Source organism: Hordeum vulgare, chromosome 3H (assembly GCF_904849725.1).
Source record: "Hordeum vulgare subsp. vulgare chromosome 3H, MorexV3_pseudomolecules_assembly, whole genome shotgun sequence".
Taxonomy (NCBI): domain Eukaryota; kingdom Viridiplantae; phylum Streptophyta; class Magnoliopsida; order Poales; family Poaceae; genus Hordeum; species Hordeum vulgare.
In genome coordinates, this window is record NC_058520.1 from 211,886,979 (window position 1) to 211,909,538 (window position 22,560).

Genomic DNA, 22,560 nt, shown 5'->3' on the forward strand with positions numbered 1-22,560 from the left:
GACTACATAACACTTCACCATTATTTGGGCCTAGAGGAAGGCATTGGGAAGTAATAAGTAGATGATGGGTTGCTAGAGTGACAGAAGCTTAAACCCTAGTTTATGTGTTGCTTCGTAAGGGGTTGATTTGGATCCACTAGTTTAATGCTATGGTTAGACTTATTCTTAATTCTTCTTTCGTAGTTGCGGATGTTTGCATGAGGGGTTAATCATAACTGGAATGTTTGTCCAAGTAAGGGCAGCACCCAAGTACCGGTCCACCCACATATCAAACTATCAAAGTAGCGAACGAGAATCATATGAACATGATGAAAACTAGCTTGACAGAAATTCCCATGTGTCCTCGGGAGCGCTTTACCTCCTATAACAGTTTGTCCAGGCTTGTCCCTTGCTACAAAAGGGATTGTGCCACTTTGCTGCACCTTTGTTACTATTGTTACTTGTTACTTGCTATGAATCATCTTACCACACAACTATCTGTTACCGATAATTTCAGTGCTTGCAGAGAATACCTTGCTGAAAACCACTTGTCAGTTCCTTCTGCTCCTCGTTGGGTTCGGCACACTTACTTATCGAAAGGACTACGATAGATCCCCTACACTTGCGGGTCACTGATACGTCTCAAACGTATCTATAATTTTTTATGGTTTCATGATGTTATCTTGTCAACTTTGGATGTTTTATATACCTTTTATATCTTTTTTGGGACTAACTTATTAATTCAGTGCCAAGTGCCAGTTCCTGTTTTTCTGTGTTTTCGACTCTTTCCAGATTTGATTTTTTAACAGAGTCCAATCGGAATTAAATCACCAAAATAAATTTTTCCAGAACAGAAGAAGATCTGGGGACTTGAGGGCCAAGGAAGGAGGCCCACAGGGATCCCACAAGCTTGTGGCCTCCCTGGCGCTCCCTAAAATCCCTGGCGCTCCGCGGCGACCAGGCTTGTGGCCTCTGTTGGGGATATTATCTGTTGGGTAACCCTCCCTAGTTGGGCCGGGTCACCCAAGCTGGCGACTCATCTCCAAGTGGTTCCGGCCTTGGCCCAGCGGGGCCGGGAGTCGTATGACGGTTCAGGACCTTCGGGAGAAGTCCATTGTAGGGAAGATCTTCAAGTCTTGGAAAGATGGCGACTTAGAGATAGGAAGAATCACGATTTATGTAAAGGAAAGGACTCTTGTAAACCCTAAGGGGCTCGACCTGTATATAAAGGCGAGTCCCATGGAAGGAGGGGGCAGGTTAGAAATCATCGAGTGCTAGGTCAGGCGAGTTACGCCCCCTTGTAATCGAAACATCATCAATACAAACACCAAGCAGTACATAGGCCTTTACCTCCTCACGAGGGGCCGAACCTAGGTAAATCTCTGTCTCGCTCTCGCAAAACCCCTTTGAGTCGCCACCAAGGTGCGCTCCAACACTAAGTCCTTTCACGAGGACATGTGCCGTGACAAAACCACGACAGCTGGTGCCCACCATGGGGCCTGCGCACGTTGGAGTTGAGTTCTCAAAGGGAGCCCTACCAGGGTCCGGGAGCTATGCAGCGGGGCTCATGACTCGGAGCCGCCGCGGGAAGTACTACATCAATAACTTGCTATGGGGGCCCGAGGCCGATTCGATCGAATCCGGCTACAGAATCCCCTTCGGGAAGATCAACGTCTTCGTCGGCATGGTGGGATCGCCTATGCCTGAGCCGGACATCTCCTCCGACATCGTCGAGCCGGTCAGGTACGTCTGCCCAGTCGCTACGCCAAATCTAACCCGTCCGGTCTTTGTTGGGTTCATGCAGGGATCTGCCAAATCTAACCCGTCCGGTCAACACTGATGACGAATCATCCATGGGCGATTCAGATTCAATTCAGTCTCTACATGGGGGCTGCCTTGGGGGCTTGTCACTAGCCATGGACCCCGAGGTTCTTGACCGGACACGCCGTGAGATCACCGTTTACATGGCAGGGCAACTCAGCCCTCGCCAAACCCGACAGGCGGAGATGGGGCTGGCGAAACGTCTAGAAGCCCGGCCGCGATCTTGGTGGAGTTAGCGGCGGAGATAACAAGGCTCATGGTGACCCCCATAATGTCATAAAACCAGGACGCGATAAGCACGGAGCTAACAAAACTAGGAGATGGGGTGGAAAAGGCTCAGCGGCACGCTGAGGTGGAAGCCGCCAGGATCGAGACCCGACAGGCTCAAATTACCGCTGAGGTAGCTCGCTTGAATACCGAAAACTGCGGCTCGAAAGGCATCAGCGCGCATATGACGCCGTCCATCAGCGAAGGCATCAGGGTTGTTTACCCCCTGATCTCAACCCGACCCATCTATTCGACACTCCACGAACTCCCGGGGCAGGAGACGCCCCGGGTGGAGGGCCGGGCCAGCCACCAAACCCTCCGTTTCAACCATCTATGGATCGCGTTCCCCGATTCCAGACACCTCGAGGTCACTTTTCCAACCCGGTGGACAACGTCCTTGCCGCAACTCACCATTTAGAATCCCTTTCGATTCATGGCAACACTCCAGCTGAGATAGAAGCAAGGAACGCCATTGAGATGTTGAAGACGGCAGTGGTTCAAGACGCCTAGTTCTCACACAGCCTAGATCGGCTGCACTCCACTCCCCAGACAAGCCACACCAGGAGTCGACCAGAGGACCAGCCCGCCATAACCAGCGGGCCGCGACCCTTTCCCCAGGTCAACTCGCCTGATCACCGAGACCCGCCAGGTCGGGATCACCCGGACACCCAAGTCATCCCAGCGCCTCTTGTTGGAAGCGGCAGACAAGTGGGGGTGCCATGCTTGGCCCCCGCCCTTCGCAACGAGCGAATGCCCAAGGATTTTAAAGGACCAAGAAAGGTGCCTAACTACACTCCGAACCTTGAGCCGGCGTCATGGGTCGAGAGTTACGAAATCGCCATGGACATGCTCGATGTAAGCGAAGCAGTCTGCGCCAGATACTTCACAATGATGCTCGAAGGGACGACGCATACTTGGTTAAAGAACTTGCCCCCCAACTCCATCCAGTCTTGGGCCGAATTAAAGGAGCGTTTCATCAAAAATTTCCGAGGGACCTGCAAGCACCGATGACAATAGTCGATTTACACCACTGCGTTCAACGCCCGGATGAGTCGGCCCACCGCTGGACGCGGCGGGTCGCGGAAATCATTCATTCATGCAGGCTGTGCTAATCCTGGAGCAGAACTGCCACTATGAGCCCTTGGTGCAGAAGTTGGGACGACTCAAGCGAAAGGTGCAAGATATGGGGGAGCTAATGGACACCCTCACTAGGTACGCTGAGGCAGACGACACCAAAGATCCAGGAGAAGATGGTGGTAAGGCCAACTCGCCTAGGAAAGGCGAGTCATCCAAAAACCATACCCGGCTCCAGGTACGCACCCGCCATAATCATGGAGCGAATGGAAAATGAAGGCAGCAGGAAGAGTCTCTTGACTTAGTTGCCAACACCAGCGCCAACAATGGCAACCAAGCCAGAAGAAGAATAGGGGTTAAAGTGGCAAAAAGCCACGCAACTATAATGAGTTACTCAAGGGCCCCTGCCCGCACCACGCCATGGCAGACGGGCCAGCGACTCATTCGTGGGAGGACTGTTACGTGATGCGGGAGTTTCGGGCGGAGGCGATCAAAAAGGGCAAGGCGGCGACCCGGACCAACGGCAGGAATAGTTTGGCACGTCTAATCAATGCCAGAACCCCTTCGCCGGTTTCCCCGAACAAGGGGCATAGGGCGGCCCGCAGCCAAGCAGTGGCCAGTATCCGGTGCACCATGAACGGCGTTATAACCCGTCGGGCGTCTTTCAACAACCAGCCCCACAGGGGGCTCCGCAGGGGCAGGACGACAATGGTGGCTTCCACAACAACCCCAAGCTGTTAAGCAATGGACAGTACCACGTTTTCACCACCAATGCCTACAGGCGTGATAAAAAGGTGAGTCACCGAGCATACAGTGTATCTGAGCCGGCACTCCCTAGACATCTCCACTGGTCCGAGCAGACTATATCATGGAGTAGGGAGGATCACCCGCCGAGAGTTGAGAATCCCGGCGACTTAGCGTTGGTCGTGGATCCTCAAGTTGGAGGATATACCTTATCAAAGGTACTGATGGATGGTGGTAGCAGCATCAACATATTATACTTCGACACCTTTCGAAGGTTGAACCTGTTGGAGAAAGATTTGGTGCCCTCAACCACGGTATTCCACGGGATTATCCCAGGTAAATCGTCGTACCCCATAGGCCGAATTAGGCTCACAATCGCGTTTGGAACAGCGTCTAACTACAGAAGTGAGTCGCTCATGTTTGAGGTGGTCAAAATAAAAAGCCCCTATCATGCGCTATTTGGGCGGCCGGCTTACGCCCGATTCATGGCTCGCCCCTGCTATGTTTACCTTAAACTCAAGATGCCTGGCCCTAAAGGACCCATCACAGTTGATGGTGATAGGAGGATAGCAAGAGAGTGTGAAGAAGGGGATGCTGCTTACGTAGAAGTTGCCTGTGCTGCGGAAGAGCGTAAATATCACCAGACCAATGTTGATCCGGCTGACATGTCACCTTTAAAGAAGCCAACGACAGACGCTGAGCCGCCCCTCAAGTTCAAACCAACAGACGACACTAAGACAGTGGATTTCGTCCCTGGCGACTCAACCAAGCAGTTCACTATCGGGGCGGGTTTAGACCCCAAATAGGAAAGCGTGTTCATCGAATTCATCCGTGAGAATCGGTACATCTTCGCATGGAATCCTTCTGACATGCCTGGTGTGCCGAGAGAATTCGCTGAGCACCATCTTAATGTTGACCCAAAGGCAAAACCGATTCAGCAATATCTTCGCAGGTTCAATGAGGAACGACGCAAGGCAATTGGGGAAGAAGTTGCCCGTCTCTTGGCCGCCAGATTCATCGTAGAGGTCTTCCACCCCAAATGGTTGGCTAACCCGGTTCTGGTGCTCAACAAGAATGGTACCTTCCGCATGTGCATTGATTACACGGATCTTAATGGAGCTTGTCCAAAGGATCCTTTCGCCCTTCCCCGCATCGATCAAATTATTGATTCGGTGGCGGGATGCGAAAGTTTGTGCTTCCTGGACGCTTATTCCGGATATCACCAAATCAAGATGGCCGTGGAAGATCAGGAGAAAACAGCTTTTATAACCCCCTTTGGGGCTTTTTGTTATGTGTCCATGCCATTTGGACTCAAGAGTGCAGGGGCGACTTACCAGCGCTGCATCCAAAATTGCCTCCATGGCCAAAACGGACGCAACGTTCATGCTTACGTTGATGACATTGTGGTTAAAACTCACAGGAAGGAAACACTACTGGGAGACCTAAAGGAAACTTTTGATAATATGCGGGTATACCAGATGAAGCTTAATCCCACTAAGTGTGTCTTTGGTGTTCCTGCAGGAAAATTGTTGGGTTTCCTCGTATCTGAGCGCGGCATCGAAGCTAACCCGGACAAAATCGAGGCGGTTACTTCCCTTGGGAAACCAGCGAATATTAATCAAGTTCAGCGGATGGCGGGTCGTATTGCGGCCTTAAGTCGCTTCATAAGCCGTCTGGGTGAAAAGGCTATCAAGTCTCAGGCCTTGGTTGATTTCTTCAATGATTGGACCGAGTTACAGATCCCGGAAGACAAGCCTGACCTTACATACTGGACTATTTATTTTGACGGGTCTAGACAGTTGGAAGGCTCGGGGGCTGGCGTGGTGCTGATATCACCTCAAGGAGACAAATTCTGCTATGTCCTCCGACTCATGTTTCCATGTACCAACAACGATGCGGAATACGAAGCTTTACTTCATGGCTTGCGACTCATCAAAGAGATGAACCTTACGCAGGTCAGATGTTTTGGCGATTCTGATTTGGTGGCTCAGCAAGTTTCACGTACTTGGGATTCTCGGGACCCCCTGATGGCGGCTTACAGGAGGGCTGTGTCTGATGTGGCGGGTCACTTCCATGGCTATGAGGTTGATCATATCGACCGGCTCCTTAACGAAGCAGCTGATGCCCTTTCACATCTCGCTTCACAGCGTAAGCCGGTTCCCCCCAATGTCTTTCTAGATACTTTGCATAATCCTTCCATAAGGTTACCCTCGGAGGAGGAGTTGGCAATACCAGACCCTGAGTCTCAGTTCGTGGCGGCTCTCCATGTTACGCCGGATTGGGTTCTACCGTATCTGGCCTATCTCGCCCGAGGCGAGTTACCTTCGGATGAAGTATTGGCTCGCCAAATCGTTCGGCGAAGCAAATCCATGGTGATCATCAATGGCGAGTTATATAAATGAAGCACTTCCGGGGTTTTCCAAAGATGTGTCTCCTGTGAAGAAGGATGCGTAATTCTAAATGACATTCATTTTGGAGATTGTGGACATCACACCGGGTCATGTTCCTTGGTTTCAAAGGCGTTTCGTCATGGTTTCTTCTGGTTGACGGCCCATGCAGATGCAGCATAGATAGTTCGTCAATGTGACGGGTGCGAGCGTTATGGACGACAGGCCCATGTGCCGGATCAAGAGTTAAGGATCATACCTATCACTTGGCCTTTTGCGGTCTGGGGGTTAGACATGGTTGGCCCCTTTAAGATGTCGTCCAACAAAAAAACTCATCTGCTGGTGGCGGTTGATAAGTTTACCAAGTGGGTCGAGGCAGAACTTGTTGGAGCCTGCGACGGGGAGACAACGGTCAAATTTTTGAAAAAGTTGATCTTCTGGTTCGGATATCCACACGGCATTATTACTGACAATGGCACTAATATGTCTCAAGGAGCGATGCAGGATTTTTGCCATCGTGAGCATATCCGGCTTGATGTTTCTGCAGTAGCTCATCCGCAATCTAATGGGCAGGCCGAGCGAGCGAATCAGGAAGTGTTGCGAGAAATCAAACCACGACTCATGATTCCCCTGGAACGCACCCCGGGGTGTTGGGTTGAGGAGTTGCCTTCAGTACTATGGAGCATCCGGACCACCCCGAACCGTTCTACGGGCTTTACTCCCTTCTTTCTGGTATATGGAGCAGAAGCCGTTCTTCCCACTGACATTAGGCATGACTCGCCCAAGGTTGCTGCTTATGTGGAACAGGACAACGAGTTGGCACGTCAAGATTCTTTGGACACTTTGGAGGAAGCACGCGATTTGGCAGCAGCCCGTTCGGCGATTTATCAGCAGGACTTGCGGCGTTATCACAGCCGCCGGGTCAAGAGCCGAACCTTTCAGGAGGGCGACTTAGTACTTCGGTTGATACAAGATCGTATTGGCATGCATAAGTTATCACCACCATGGGAAGGACTGTTCGTCGTCAGCAAAAGCCTTCACAACGAGTCCTACTATCTGGTGGATCTACGGCCTGATCGGCCAACCACGGAGGCTGAGTCAACTCGCCCCTGGAACATAGCCCACTTGCGGCCTTATTACACTTGAGCTAATTAGCTCTCCCTTTTTGTAAGTTTTTTCATTTCTTATGAAGCAATAAAGTTGATGCCTCCAGGCTTGGGGGCTTTCCTGCTAATTCATCTTACTGAAAGTATGGATCTTTATTTTACTCTTCAAAAAGTCGCCCAAGCATGTACGCTATCGATACCAAAGAGCTTAAGTCGCCATGATGCTCTTATTACAAAACTGGGTATCGATAAGCCAAAGAGGATCGAAGTCGCTACAAGCGCGCGATTCAAACATAGGCGCCTTATATGATTCTGTGGATTAGGTCGGCTTACTTGAGGGCAGTTTGTTCTCAAGTTGTTTTGTGGTAATAGTGTATACGCTTCTACAATCCTATGACGGTCTTTCCCTTAATCATAGGTCACTTGGGGGCTTCCTCTCACTGAGATCAGCCTTACTACCCATTTGGCCTGCGAAAAATTACCGCATTACAAATGGTTATACTGGACTGTGTGTTGGCCGAATCGCCATATCGACTCATGAACTCTTGGCGAGTTACTCCGCTTATGGACCCTGAACTCGCCTTGGTTAAAACATGTCTGGTACCGGCTAGCGCCTCACATGGAAAATAGAGAAACCATTGGTTCACTGAACCCGCTTCACTGAAGCTTGACTCGGGCCTGATCAACCGGTCTAAATACTTGAGCTTTTTATACAAAAGTCTCCCTCGGGTAGCACTTGAGTTTATATAACTCGTCCTATCCTGTCGAGACCTGATGAGCCGACAAAATTGCTATTTTTTACCTTCCTGGCACGGCCACAAGGTCTTTCAGACTTTTTTCTGACTCGCCTCAAATATCTTGGGTCGGTTATTATTTATTATCATCCATTACTCACAGAGATGATTTGATATATGTCTTTAAGCCTAACAGGTTGATGATCAAAATCATTATAGCCACGGCGGGTCAAGCATCATAAAAAGACGCCTTGAGGGCGGGTCAAGCATTCTAAGGCGCCTTAAAGGCGACATAAGGGTTTTCAAGACATCACAGAAGCAGTTTGATCTCTATAAAGGACTTATTACATGGCTCTTATGGCCAAATCCATAAAGGATTATTCTACTGATGTCCTCGGGTCAGCCTGTTGCGAGCTCTGGCCGACTTCAATTTGCAAGTCGCCCAGTACCCAGTTACACTTGGATAACGCGACGAACTCATCTTCATCGTTCAGCACTGATGAGAGATCCACCTCCAAGTCAAAAGGATTCTTGGGTCGACGCGGAGTTAAGCTGGTTGTCACAAAGGTTGGCGGGTTGACTTTCTTGTTCTTGTTGTCATAAGCGGCTTGGTATTTTGATAAATCCAAGCTTGCTGCAAGCTGAGTCGCTGCCAAACAGGATTCTTTGACAACATGCTGGTAATCTTCTTCAGTGAATTCTGACCCGTCATCCTTGAGCTAGGGAAAGCCTGCCGCTACCTCTTCGGGGTTTATTTCTTGAGCATACGCCAGACACCGACTCAGAGTAGTCAGTGCTCCTTTTCGGGCAGCAGACCGAGTTAGCTCACCAATTTGAGGAGGAAGAGTAGATAAGCATCCAAGCATCTTCTTTATGGATGTTATGGGTTCCTTGGCACCCATCACTGCTTTCACGGTCAGCACACTTCCGGTATACAGCTGCTCCGTTAACGTGTAAATCGCGTTCAGCATCAGGACACAATCATTCTGAAGATTGGCCGCTCTCGGACCTGCATAAGGAGTAATGATGGTCAGCAATTTCTACATACTAAGTTATTTATTTACAAAGTACAAAGTCAGGGTTTGGTTTTTTACCAAAGACGGCTTGTGCCATGTTGGAGATATGTCGCTCTAAGTCGGCTAGCTCTTGTTGCACAGTATCCAACTTAGCTTCGGCTTTTTCTGCTCGCTTTATTAGGGCATCTTGATCAGCTTGAGCCTTTTTTAAGTCGGCTTTTAGCTTCTCCATCTCAGATAAGATCAGTTGACACTTATATTCTGATTTTGCTCGGGCATCCTGCTGATCGGTTAAATTTTTCTTCAAATCACCAAATGTTGATTCATCTTGGGTAAGTGATTCCTGTCAAAATATATGGTCAAGGGGCAAGTCTCAGAATTATTGCAAGCAACATCCCTGACACTTGGGGGCTAATGTATAATGTTTTAGATAAATTATACAGTATCAAGACCCAGCTCATATTTTTACAGATGACCCGACCCTTGGGGGTTACAAGTTGAAAGTTTTTTCTTCAATTATCAAGACCCGGCTCATCTTTTTACAGATGACCCAGCCCTTGGGGGTTACAGGTCGAAAGTTTTTCTTCAATTATCAAGACCCGGCTAATCTTTTTACAGATGACCCGGCCCTTGGGGGTTACAGGTCGAAAGTTTTCTTCAATTATCAAAGACCCGGCTCGTCTTTTTACAGCTGACCCGGCCCTTGGGGGTTACAGGTCGACAGACTCATTTTACTATTAAGACCCGGCTCATCTTTTTGTAGATGACCCGGCCCTTGGGGGGGTTAATAAGGATAATACGGTATGCAATAAGACATGCCTCATGTTTTTTCTTCAGCATAAGAAGCAGACTTTTTTCCATTTCATAACTCGCCTCCAGGCGACTTGCAAAGACCAAGCAAAGTTCTCTGAATTCAAGATTTTCATACTGGGAGAGCTTAGCCTTGGAAAGTTCATACTCAATAGAAGGTTGAGCTGATGATGATACATGCTTCGACAAAACTGTTGTGGCCGGCTTAGAAAAGCGAGTGACGGTGATGACCACAGTATCTTGGTCTTCTGCTGTTTTCAATGGACTTGGCGGATCAGGCGTTTCCATGGTTTCCTTGGACGAGCTTGGGAGATCCACTTGATCCTCAGTTTTATCTTGGGCCGGGTTATCCTGGATCAGCGCTGATTTTTCAACAGGCTCTGAAGCTGTAATGGGAGTTGACCCGCCAGTTTTCCTTTTCTTCGCTTGTGCCCTAAAAGGAAAAGGGAGTGCGCTTAAAGAAACAGACATTACCACCATCAGAACAAGGTAAGTGTTATAAAAAACTTACCCTGGGACGCGGATCATCGGTGGAAGTGCTGACATCACTGAGTCGCCGGATGAAGGAGGAGAACTCTGCAAAAATAACACTTCAAGATGTGAGCGAATTATAAACGCGATCCAAAAGGAAATGAAGAGGTGCTATTAAAAGATACCTCATTTTGCCTTTTCTTAGTTTTTGTTGGTAACCCGGACACCAAGTCTAAAGAATGACTCCGAGTTTTCCGATTTGAAGCATGTTGCGCTTTCTTCAAAAGGAAATTTGGATCCAAACAAGCATTTGGGTGTGAGAAGGGAACTTTCCCACAAATTCGCCTGGCCGGCTTAGGTGGAGGAGAAGATGAGTCGGAGGAAACAGAAATTACCTCTACGGAGTCTTCCTGGCTTTCATTGTCCTCATTCTACACAAGAGATATAGAGGCGTAAACACAAAACTATCAACAATGAATGGCGAGTTAAAGAAGATGGATTTTTACCTCTGAAAGTACGTCACCGACTTGGGATTCGTCGGCGTCAGATGGCTGAGTGACGGCGGCTTTGCCCTTGCCCTTGGACTTCTTCTTTGGAGGCAGCTTGGCTTGCTTCAAGGCCATCTTTTTTGGCCTCCTGGACCAAAATTTGTCACCTTTCTGAAATGGCATTTTTTATTATAAGAGGTCATGGCTCAAGTAAGACGGGAGGAATAAAGAAAAAGCGGGTTAAGTTATTTACCTTTGGTGCCGGGTTGATCTTGCAGAACGGCTTAAGACCTATTTGGCCGCACTTGGCCATGGGTTCGCCGGTCAATTTCTTGATGATGGTTACAATATCATTTTCTGTCAGTGATGTGTGGAAGTAGCACTGGGGGTGATCCAGGGTGCTATCAAAATCACACATTAATCGGCCCCGGCGACTTAAGGGCAGGATACGCCATTCGACCCAGCAGCGGATTAAGTCAACCCCAGTAAGGCCGTTGTTTGTCAGAGATCTTAACTCGGACAGTACTGGGATAAAATCTGACTCCTCTTCTTCGATGAGCTTGTCTGGGAGTTTGAAATTTGTTGGAAGGCGCTCCTTCCTATAGCCAAGAAGCTTGTTCTCGCCCTCGGGCGAAGTCTCGTGGAAGTAAAACCAAGACTCGCCCCAGCCTTTGGGATGGCTTGGCATGGCGAGTGACGGGAATGAACTGTCCCTACGGCGTTGAACATTGACACCTCCAAGCTCCAAGCTAGGGCCATTGGAAAATTTTGTTTGCCGATTCAAATGGAAGAAGTACCAGAATAAAGGAACTGAGGGTTCCATCCGCAAGTAGGCCTCACAGAACACCTGGAACTGGCATAAATTGCTTATCGAGTTGGGCCCTAAGTCGTGGAGGCGGACATTCATGAAGGTCATGGCATCTCTGAGGAATTTTGATCCGGGCGGCTTAAAACCCCATTCAAGGTGTTCAACAAAAACAACTATTTCCCCTTCCTTCGGGTTGGGGATCTCTTCTCCTAACCCGGAACGCCAACTGATAACCTCTTGAGGGTCCAGATTCCCCGTTTTCACACAGTTGTTAAGGAGAGTATCATCAACCTTGGTCGGGAGCCAATCATTTTTTAAAACGGTGCCCATGCTACAAAGGGACAAAATTACGGGTAAATTAACTTGCCAAGCACCTACTAAATGGTGTAACAGATTCATTTGACTCGCCAAACAATTTGCCTGATAGCTGAGGGAGTTTTTTGACTCGCCGGTAAAGGTCCAGGTCAGGATACCAGGGCGACTTATGAAATTCTTACTACTTAAAAGGAAAAGTGGTTCAGAGCTTCAGTAGTGTCCGCCAAAATGGTGGAGTATGAATCTATAAACAGGTTTCACGCTACAGGTAGTAATATATGGATCTACAGAACAGGCAGAAATGAATGCGAAAGGGTCTGGGTAAAACGGCCTATGACTAAGGTGAAAACAGTACAGTTGATCTGGTGAAATCTTTTCTAAGTCTGCAAATCAAGGCTAAGCAACTAAGGGTATGGAAAATGTTGTTGTACTCACTATCGTCAGCACCAACTAGCCGGGAATTACAAAGCTATTCGAGATGTTCTAAAGAAACAGTGGACATGAACCTCGAGAAGCTTAGATCTGCCTTCAATGGCGGGAGGCTGACCTGGTAAATGCAGCTGGAGGCGTCCGAAGAAAGATTTGTGGCGAGCATCGCACGTTCAGCAGCTCCCGGACGGCGGTGAAGATCTCGGACGGCGACGAAGATCTCGGACGGTGACGAAGTTCTCGAAGCGGCGACGAGGCTCTCGGGCGGCGACGAAGTGCTCGGACGACGGCGAAGCTTTCGGGCGGCGACGAAGTGCTCGGGCGGTGACGAAGCTCTCGGGTGGCGACGAGGCTCTCGGTGCGGCGGCGAGGAAGAAGGGGGCGACAAGATGGGTAGGTGGAAATGTGCCCTGTCCGCTCCTCCCGCCTATTTATCAGGTCAGGCGCTGGGATCGAGGCGCCACGAGCGGGAAGTGCCAAAAAGGATAAAGATTCGCCATGATGGCGCCCCAAAATTTTTGGGATAGCGATACCGAAGGATCTGTTGGAGATTACGTCATCATCACTTCCGAGATTAAAGGGATAAGAAGGCGCCAACAAGAAGTGGTTCAGCGACTTGAGTTTTTCCGCAACAGATGGCGGTTTAAGTGCATGGTGCGTAAAAAGAGTGAGATGAATCGCCCCTAACTGGGTGAGGATATTGGCATGAAAAAATACAAGTCAATCTGGGGCCTAATGTTGGGGATATTATCTCTTGGGTAACCCGCCCTAGTTGGGCCGGGTCACCCAAGCTGGCGACTCATCTCCAAGTGGTTCCGGCCTTGGCCTAGCGGGGCCGGGAGTCGTATGACGGTTCAGGACCTTCGGAAGAAGTCCATTGTAGGGAAGGTCTTCAAGTCTTGGAAAGATGGCGACTTAGAGATAGGAAGAATCACGATTTATGTAAAGGAAAGGACTCTTGTAAACCCTAAGGGGCTCGACCTGTATATAAAGGCGAGTCCCACGGAAGGAGAGGGCAGGTTAGAAATCATCGAGTGCTAGGTCAGGCGAGTTACGCCCCCTTGTAATCGAGACATCATCAATACAAACACCAAGCAGGACGTAGGCCTTTACCTCCTCACGAGGGGCCGAACCTGGCTAAATCTCTGTCTCGCTCTCGCATAACCCCTTTGAGTCGCCACCAAGGTGCGATGGCTCCAACACTAAGTCCTTTCACGAGGACATCTCCCGTGACAAAACCACGACAGCCTCCCTGGCGCTCCCTTGCCCTAGTTCTTTGGCCTATATATTCCCTAAAATCCCAGAAAAAATCAGGGCATCCATGAAAACAATTTTCCGCCACCCCAAGCTTCCGTTTCCGCGAGATCTCATCTGGAGACCCTTCCCGGTGCCCTGCCGAAGGGGACTTTGGAGTTGGAGGGCTTCTACATCAACATTATCGCCTCTCCAATGACTCGTGAGTAGTCCACTTCAGACCTATGGGTCCATAGTTAGTAGCTAGATGGCTTCTTCTCTCTCTTGGGTCTTCAATACAAAGTTCTCCATGATCTTCATGGAGATCTATCCGATGTAATCCTCTTTGGCGGTGTGTTTGTCGAGATTCGATGAATTGTGGATTTGTGATCAGATTATCTATGAATTATATTTGAGTCTTTGCTGATTTCTTGGATGCATGATTTGATATCCTTGTAAGTCTCTCCGAGTCTTGGGTTTTTTTTGGCCAACTAGATCTATGCTTCTTGCAATGGGAGAAGTGTTTGGTTTTGGGTTCATACCGTGTGGTGACCTTTCCCAGTGACAGAAGGGGCAGCAAGGCACGCAACATGTTGTTTCCATCAAGGGTAACAAGATGGGCTTTCATCATAGATTTGAGATTGTCCATCTACATCATGTCATCTTGCTTAAGGCGTTACTCTGTTCTTATGAACTCAATACACTAGATGCATGCTGGATAGCGGTCGACGTGTGGAGTAATAGTAGTAGATGCAGAAAGTATCGGTCTGCTTGTTTTGGACGTGATGCCTATAGATATGATCATTCCCATAGATAACGTCATGACTTTGCGCGGTTCTATCAATTGCTCGATAGTAACTCGTTCACCCACCGTCTACTTGCTTTCATGAGAGAAGCCACTAGTGAACACTACGGCCCACGGGTCTACTCACAACTATCGACTACACTTCTAATTTTACTTTTCTTTGTTTACTTTTTGCTTTCAGTTCACACTTTGCAATCAATCTATAAGGGATTGACAACCCCTTCATAGCGTTGGTGCAAGCTCTTTGTGTTTGTACAGGTACTTGTGACTTGAGGCGATCCTCCTATTGGATTGATACCTTGGTTCTCAAACTGAGGGAAATACTTACGCCGCTATGCTACATCACCCTTTCCTCTTCAAGGGAACACCAGCGCAACGCTCCAAGGCCGCGGGGGAATCCTTTGCATATTTGCCAAGGAAGTCCCTATAGGCGTAGCCCATAGCAGAAGGATTCCCGGCGCCGTTGCCAGGGAAGGTCTTTTGTTGCCGTAGCAGAAGTATTTCTGGCGCCGTTGCCGGGGAGGATCGCTTGCCGAGGAGGATCAAGACAAGAATAATCTCCCGTCAACACGCCTATTTCTAGCGCTGTTGCCGGGGAGAGATCAAGTCAAGATCTATCCAAGATTCACGAGGGCTCCTTGAATGAAAAGCATGATTGCAATGATTTCATTATAAATTCTATTAATGATAATCATGCTAAAAACATGCAAAACCCTAAGCTTGGGGATGCTAGTTTTGCTATGTCCACTACTTGTTGCAATGAGCATGATTATGATGTTTGCAATAAGATTGAAAGTGGGATTGGAGAAGTCATGACTTCAGTTGATGGTAATCCCACTATTTTTGAAGAGCGTCAACTTTGCATGCATGTGGATCACGAAAAGAATATCCTTTGTGATAGCTATATTGTTGTATTTGATTATGATCCCATATGTAATTTCTGTGAGAGAGGAAAATATTATGGTAGAAACTTTCATGTTACCAATTTACCTCTTGTTATGTTGAGAATACTATTGTCTCTTTCTTCTTCCTTGCATTTGGTAACTATTGGTTGTCTTGCCAATTTGTTTTTCTTTAAAATGCCTATGCATAGGAAGTATGTTAGACTTAGATGTGATTTTGACATGCTTTATGATGCTCTCGTTGTGCTTCAACTCTTATCTTTTGTGTGAGCATCACTGATGCCTAGCTAAGGGCATTAAACAATAGCGCTTGTTGGGAGGCAACCCAACGAATCTATCCTTTTTCTTTCTTTGTGTTTTCCACACTTTCATAATTCTGTTATGATTGTGTTTTTGTGTTTCTTTTGCGTTTGTGCCAAGTAAAACCGTTATGATTAGTCTTGGGGATGATCGTTTGGTCATGCTGGAAAAGACATAAACTTTCTGCTCACGAAAAGAATTTTCATTCTTTTTTCTGTAAGAGCTTTTGAGTTGATTCTTTTTGCTGCAGATTGCTACGCAAATTCTTCAGACTGTCGTAATGTTTCAGAATTTTTGAAGTAACAAAAGTATACGAAGTATACAGATTGCTAGAGACTGGTGTGCTGTTAACCGATTCTGTTTTTGTTGAGTTGGTTGCTTATTTTGATGAAACTATGGATAGTATCGGGGGGTATTAGCCATGGAAGATTGAAAATACAGTAACCCAACATCAACATAAGTAGAATTTAAGTTTTCTACAATACCTAAGGAAGTGGTGGTTTACTTTCTTATACTAATGTTATCACGAGTTTCTGTTTAAGTTTCGTGTTGTGAAGTTTTCAAGTTTTGGGTGAAGTTCTTATGGACAAAGAGATAAAGAGTGGCAAGAGCTCAAGCTTGGGGATGCCCCGGGAAGGCATCCCCTCTTTCGTCTTCAATCCATCGGTAATGTTACCTGGGGCTATATTTTTATTCACCACATGTTATGTGTTTTGCTTGGAGCATCCTTTATCGTAGGAGTCTTTTATTTTTGTTGTGTCACAATCTTCCTTGCTGCACACCTAGAGAGAGAGACATGCACTCACCGTGATTTTGTCGAGCTTCACTTATATCCTTTGGTTAGACAATTCAGCTCACATGTGCTTCACTTATATCTTTTGAGCTAGTTCATTTTGCTCTATGTGTTTCACTTCTATCTTTTAGAGCACGGAAGCGCGTGGCGTGGTAGTTGATCTATGCTATGAAAGTAGTCTCAAAAGGGGTAGTTATCCAAAGGGATATGAAAACTTCCACCTTCATGTGCATTGAATAGTTGGAAAAGTTTGATTCATCTCAACTAGTTTTGAGTTGTGGTAGTGGTAACATTGAAGTTATACTAGTAAGGTGTTGTGGATCTAGAAATACTTGTGTTGAAGTAAGTGATTCACGTAGCATGCACGTATGGTGAACCACTATGTGATGAAGTCTGAGCATGATTCGTTTATTGATTGTCATCCTTTGTGTGGCGAACGGGATCGCGCGATGGTTTATACCTACCAACCCTTCCCCTAGGAGTGTGCGTTGAATGCTTTGTTTCGATTACTACTAGAACTTTTGCAACAAGTATATGAGTTCTTCATGACTAATGTTGAGTCCATGGTATAGATGCACTTTCACCTTCCACCATTACTATCTTCTTTAGTGCCGTGCAACTTTCACCGGTGCACAAAACCCACCATATAGCCTCCCTCAAAACAGCCACCATACCTACCTACTATGGCTTTTTCAAAGACATTCCGAGATATATTGCCATGCAACTACCACCATGACATGTGCCACCACTTCTACATTGCCATTGCATGATCATAAGATAGCTAGCATGATGTTTCCATTGATGTCTATGCCATGCTAGATCGTTGTCACGATACACTACCGAAGGCATTCCATATAGATTCATCATTTCTCTAAGTTTTGAGTTGTAAGTGTCATGATCATCATTGATGGAGCATTGTCCCATGTGAGGAAATAAAAGAGGCCAGCGAAGCCCATTTACAAAAAGAGGCCAAAGATGCCCACCAAAATAATTATAATAAAAAGAGGCCAAAGAGCCCACCAAAAAAATGAGAGAAAAAGAGAGAAGGGACAATGCTACTATCTTTCCACACTTGTGCTTATTAAGCACCATGATCTTCATGATTGAGAGTCTCTCGTTTTTTCACCACCATATAGCTAGTGGGAAATTTTCATTATATAACTTGGCTTGTATATTCCAATGATAGGCTTCCTCAAAATTGCCTTAGGTCTTCGTGAGCAAGCAAGTTGGATGCACACCCACTAGTTTTCTTTAAGAGCTTTCACATACTCTTAGCTCTAGTGCATCATTTGTACGGCAATCCCTACTCATTCACATTGATATCTATTGATGAGCATCTCCATAGCTCATTGATATGCCTAGTCAATGTGACCATCTTCTCCTTGTTTGCCTTGCAACCTCCACCACACTCCATTCCACTTATAGTGCTAAAACCATGGCTCACGCTCATGTATTGCATGAGAGTTGAAAAAAGTTTGAGAAAGTAAAGGTGTGAAAACAATTACTTGGCCAATACCGAGGTTGTGAATGATTTAATTCGTTGTGCAAGGATGATAGAGCATAGCCAGACTTTATAATTTTGTAGGGATAACTTTCTTTTGGCCTTGTTATTTTGAAAGTTCATGATTACCTTGCTAGTTTGCTTGAAGTATTATTGTCTCCACGTCAATAGCAAACTATTGTCTTGAATCTAATGGATCTGAACATTCATGTCACATAAGAGGAGTTACAAAGGACATCTATGCTAGGTGGCATGAAAGCATCAAAAATTCATTCTTTATCACTTCCCTACTCGAGGATGAGCAGGAGTTAAGCTTGGGGATGCTTGATACGTCTCAAACGTATCTATAATTTTTGATGGTTTCATGATGTTATCTTGTCAACTTTGGATGTTTTATATACCTTTTATATCTTTTTTGGGACTAACTTATTAATTCAGTGCCATGTGCCAGTTCCTGTTTTTTCTGTGTTTTTGACTCTTTTCAAATCTGATTTTGGAACGGAGTCCAAATGGAATAAAATCCCTGAAATAATTTTTTCTAGAACAGAAGAAGATCGGGGGACTTGAGGGCCAAGGCAGGAGGCCCACAGGGAGCCCACAAGCCCTGACGCCGCGGCCAAGAGGGGGCCCGCGGCGACCAGGCTTGTGGCCTCCCTGGCGCTCCCCTGCCCTAGCTCTTCGGCCTATATATTCCCTAAAATCCCAGAAAAAATCAGGGCATCCACGAAAACACTTTTCCGCCATCGCAAGCTTCCGTTTCCGCGATATCTCATCTGGAGACCCTTACCGGTGCCCTGCCGGAGGGGACTTTGGAGTTGGAGGGCTTCTACATCAACATCATCATCTCCCCAATGACTCGTGAGTAGTCCACTTCAGACCTACGGGTCCGTAGTTAGTAGCTAGATGGCTTCTTCTCTCTCTTGGATCTTCAATACAAAGTTCTCCATGATCTTCATGGAGATCTATCCGATGTAATCCTCTTTGGCGGTGTTAGTCGAGATCCGATGAATTGTGGATTTGTGATCAGATTATCTATGAATTATATTTGAATCTTTGCTGATTTCTTATATGCATGATTTGATATCCGTGTAAATCTCTCCGAGTCTTGGGTTTTGTTTGGCCAACTAGATCTATGATTCTTGAAACGGGAGAAGTGCTTGGTTTTGGGTTCATACCGTGTGGTGACCTTTCCCAATGACAGAAGGGGCAGCAAGTTACGCATCGTGTTGTTGCCATCAAGGGTAACAAGAAGGGCTTTCATCATAGATTTGAGATTCTCAATTTACATCATGTCATCTTGCTTAAGGAGTTACTATGTTCTTATGAACTCAATACACTAGATGCATGTTGGATAGCGGTCGACGTGTGGAGTAATAGTAGTAGATGCAGAAATTATCAGTCTACTTGTTTTGGACGTGATGCCTATAGATATGATCATTGCCATAGATAACGTCATGACTTTGCGCGGTTCTATCAATTGCTCGACAGTAATTCGTTGACCCACCGTCTATTTGCTTTCATGAGATAAGCCACTAGTGAACACTACGGCCCCCGGGTCTATTCACAACTATCGTCTACACTTTTACTTTTACTTTGCTTTGTTTACCTTTTTCTTTCAGTTCTCACTTTGCAAACAATCTATAAGGGATTGACAACCCCTTCATAGCGTTGGGTGCAAGCTCTTTGTGTTTGTGCCAGTACTTGTGACTTGACGCGATCCTCCTACTCGATTGATACCTTGGTTCTCAAACTGAGGGAAATACTTACCACCGCTGTGCTACATCACCCTTTCCTCTTCAAGGGAACACCAACGCAAGGCTCCAAGGCCGTGGGGGAATCCTTTGCATATTTGCCAAGGAAGTCCCTACAGGCGTAGACCGTAGCACAAGGATTCCTGGCGCCGTTGCCAGGGAAGGTCTTTTGTTGCCATAGCAGTCATCAAGACTCTTTTCTGGCGCCATTGCTGGGGAGTGAAGCGCCTTTGGTAAGTGGAATTTGGTAAGGAAACATTTATATAGTGTGCTGAAATTTATTAGCACTTGTCACTATGGAAACTAATCCTTTGAGGAGCTTGTTCGGGGTATCTTCACCTCGAACGGAAGCACAAGGAGTTCCTTCTCAACCTGCTGCACCTACTTAAAATATTTGTTATGAAATTCCTTCGGGTATGCTAGAGAAACTGTTGGCTAATCCTTTTACAGGAGATGGAACATCACATCCCGACTTGCATGTAATCTATGTAGATGAAGTTTGTGGTTTATTTAAGCTTGCAGGTTTGCCCGAGGATGAGGTCAAGAAGAAGGTCTTTCCCTTATCTTTGGGGGATAAAGCACTGACATGGTATAGGCTGTGTGATGATACTGGATCATGGAACTACAACCGATTGAAATTGGAATTTCATCAAAAGTTTTATCCTATGCATTTGGTACATTGTGATTGGAATTATATCTATAATTTTGGGCCTCGTGATAGAGAAAGTATCGCTCAAGCTTGGGGGAGGCTTAAATCAATGTTATATTCATGCCCCAACCATGAGATCTCGAGAGAAATTATTATTCAGAACTTTTATGCTCGGATTTATCATGATAATCGCACCATGCTTGACACTTCTTGTACCGGTTCTTTTATGAAGAGAGATATTGACTTCAAATGGAACTTATTGGAAAGAATTAAACGCAACTCTGAAGATTGGGAGTTTGATGAAGGTAAGGAGTCAGGTATGAATCTTAAGTTCGATTGCGTTAAATCCTTTGTTGAAACAAATACTTTTTGTGATTTTAGCGCTAAATATGGACTTGACTCTGAGATAGTTGCTTCATTGTGTGAATCATTTGCTGCTCATATTGATCTCCCTAAAGATAAGTTGTTTAAATATGATCCTCCCTTATAAGTCAATGTAGTTAAACCCAATCCAGTTGAAGAGAAAGTCATTGTTTATAATGATCCTATTGTTCCTAGTGCTTACATTGAGAAACCACCTTTCCCTGTTAGAATAAAGGATCATTCTAAAGCTTCAACTGTGATACATAGGGGCTACATTAGAACACCTACACCCCCTGAGCAAATTAAAATTGAACCTAGCATTGCTATTATCAAAGATCTCCTGTACGACATTGTTGATGGCCATGATATTCACTTATGTGAAGATGGTGCTAGAATTGCTAAACCTCATGCTAGAGACAAACATAGGCATGTTGTTGGCACGCCTGTTGTTTCTGTTAAGATAGGAGATCATTGTTATCATGGTTTATGTGACGTGGGTGCTAGTGTTAGTGCAATACCTCAATCTTTATATGATGAAATTAAAGAAGAGATTGCACCTGTCGAGATGGAACCTATTCATGTCACTATTCAGTTTGCCAAGAGAGATACTATCTGCCCTTTTGGGAATTGTTGGAGATGTTGAAGTCTTGTATGGTAAAACTAAGTATCCTACTGATTTTCTCGTTCTTGCTACCACACAAGATAGCTTTTGTCCCATCATATTTGGCAGACCTTTCCTCAATACTGTCAATGCTCATATTGACTGTGAGAAGCAAACTGTCACTGTTGGCTTTGAAGGTGTGTCACATGAGTTCAATTTCTCCAAGTTTGGTAGACAACCTCATGAAAAAGAGTTGTCTAGTAAGGATGAAATTATTGCTCTAGCTTCTATTGTTGTGCCTCCTACTGATCCTTTCGAGCAATATTTGCTTGAGCATGAAAATGATATGCATATGGATGAAAGGAATGAGATAGATAGAGTTATCTTTGAACAACATTCTATCTTTAAGAATAATTTGCTTGTTGAACTGCTTGGAGATCCACCCCCACCAAAGGGTGATCCTGTGTTCGAGCTTAAACAGTTACCTGATACTCTTAAGTATGCTTATCTTGATGAAAAAGAGATATATCATGTTATTATTAGTGCTAGACTTTCAGAGCATGAAGAAAAGAAATTATTGAAAACTCCGAGGAAGCACCGTGCTGCTATTGGATATACTCTTGATGATCTTAAGGGCATTAGTCCCAATCTATGCGAGCACAAAATTAAAACCGATCCTGATTCCAAACCAGTTGCTGATCATCAACGGAGATTAAATCCTAAGATGAAAGAGGTAGTAAGAAAAGAAATACTCAAGCTCCTGGAAGTAAGTATTATCTATCCTGTTGCTCATAGTGATTGGGTAAGTCCGGTGCATTGCGTCCCCAAGAAAGGAGGTACCACCGTTGTCCTAATGATAAAGATGAATTGATCCCACAGAGGATTAATACTGGCTATAGGATGGTGACTGATTTTAGGAAATTGAATAAGGCCACTAGGAAAGACCATTACCCTTTGCCTTTTATTGACTAAATGCTAGAAAGATTGTCTAAACACACACACTTCTGCTTTCTAGATGGTTATTCTAGTTTCTCCCAAATACCTGTTGCACAATCTGACCAGGAGAAAACCACTTTTACTTGCCCTTTCGGTACCTTTGCTTACAGACGTATGCTTTTGGGCTTATGTAATGCACCTGGTACCTTTCAAAGATATATGATGGCTATATTCTCTGACTTTTGTGAAAAGATTGTTGAGGTTTTCATGGATGACT